Source organism: Penaeus monodon, chromosome 15 (assembly GCF_015228065.2).
Source record: "Penaeus monodon isolate SGIC_2016 chromosome 15, NSTDA_Pmon_1, whole genome shotgun sequence".
NCBI classification, from domain to species: domain Eukaryota; kingdom Metazoa; phylum Arthropoda; class Malacostraca; order Decapoda; family Penaeidae; genus Penaeus; species Penaeus monodon.
Window position 1 is genome coordinate 35,518,447 of NC_051400.1, and position 251 is coordinate 35,518,697.

Sequence of the window (251 nt, forward strand, 5' to 3'; positions counted from 1 at the left end):
CATAAATTGCCTACTATTTGATCATCGACAGAAGCTAGTTTCGGTGCAGTGTTTGCAATGGGTCACACTGCAGGGTGCAGCGAGTTCGCGCGCACGCACATTAGGGTGAAGAGCATTGTTTACACGCACCCTGTAATTGTTACAAGGTAGCGGTGTCAAGTAAACAAGGCATTGCTCTTATGCTTGGCAGCTTCCTAGCCTCCTCGCTCGGCTACAAGGCCAGCTACAGGATTACTGGACTTAATGCTGTC